The following is a 1,460-nucleotide window of genomic DNA, read 5'->3' on the forward strand; positions in this document are numbered from 1 at the left end:
GCTGGCGGTTCAAACCCACCAGCCACTCCTTGGAAGGAAGGTTGGGCAATCTACTTCCATAGTGATACTGCCTTGGCAACCCAAGGAGGGGTTGCTATGGGTCGGGGCCGACTCAACCGCACGTAACAACAACAACATGGGTTGGAATCTAACTGACGGCAGCTAACAACAACAATCTTTATGGCAGCAGTTTTTCAAGCCTTTCTTTTGCAGCATCATTGGGTGGGTTCTAATTGCCAATCTTGAGGTCAGTAGTTGAGTGGAAACCATTTGAGCCACTCAGGAACCTAACACTTTTAAAAAGTATTACAGATCCAAAGAGCTTTTGCTTACATGGATTATGTCTATTGATGTTAACTCTTTTAGAAATTAAAACTAAGAAATTTTTACAATATTAATTCATTTAAGAATTGTGAACATTAACACAATTTTTGGAAAAAATTGTTTTTTTTGGAAAAAAGTTATTTTTCAAAATAAAATAATTAGAAAAAATATATTGACACATTTCATTATATAATATCAAAAAACCACACTTGTTAATATTATCACCCATCTCCTCAGAAAAGTCTTGCTAAAAGTGTTGGGAAGCTGGCAACTTATGGTAGCAGGTATAATTTTCCAAAATTCTCATTTTTATTCAAAAGTTTGAATTTTAACATTGGAAACAAATACTGTCTACTGTTTGCCTTCAAGTGACAGGCTCCAGAAATTGTCTGCCTGGATCTGAAAGACCAAAGTTTGTCTGTGAGTCATACCTTTAGGAAAAAAAAAAAAAAAAATGTTCCATGAAAAAAGCAGCTAGTTTACTTTGCAACTGGAACTGTTGCAGAAGTGATTTTCCTTGATATTACCCAATGTACTTGGACATTCAGCAGAAATTCTCTACACAGACTTCTCATTTCCTCGTGTAGAATATTAGAAAGATGTGCTCAAGGGTTGAGATTTAATAAAATTAATAATTCTTACTGATTCATCAAGGACATTGTTAGTAAAATTGGATTCTTTTTTCTTTGAATGCCTGGTGGTTAATTACTAGTACAGTTTGATGCCATTGCCTAGAATCATGCTAACACACCAGCAATTTATACCCACATTAATTTTTGTGCCATCAGTGCAAAAGTCACACAGTAAACAAGGTTACCCTAAGACAAAGAATATCTTAGAATCTCAATATGAAAATTTTTACTTCATGGACTCTCTGAAAGGGTTTTGGAGTCTTCAGGACCAGACCATGAGAACTGAGGCAGAACTGGATATTTTTTTGCAATAAAAAAAATAAAATGTGTATGTGTATATTGAAGTATATATAAAGTATATTGCCCCCAAGTTCACATTTCTCTGCATTCATGTATTTCCCTATATTTGGTCTAAAAAAGTGTGTGTTCTAAGTTCTGATTACTGTAATTTGCTCTTTCCTCCTAATTTTCATTTTTTAAATAATTTTTGTTCTTGTCAAAAAT

Source organism: Orycteropus afer, unplaced genomic scaffold, assembly GCF_000298275.1.
Source record: "Orycteropus afer afer isolate SDZICR_OR568_19922 unplaced genomic scaffold, OryAfe1.0 scaffold00056, whole genome shotgun sequence".
Classification (NCBI taxonomy): domain Eukaryota; kingdom Metazoa; phylum Chordata; class Mammalia; order Tubulidentata; family Orycteropodidae; genus Orycteropus; species Orycteropus afer.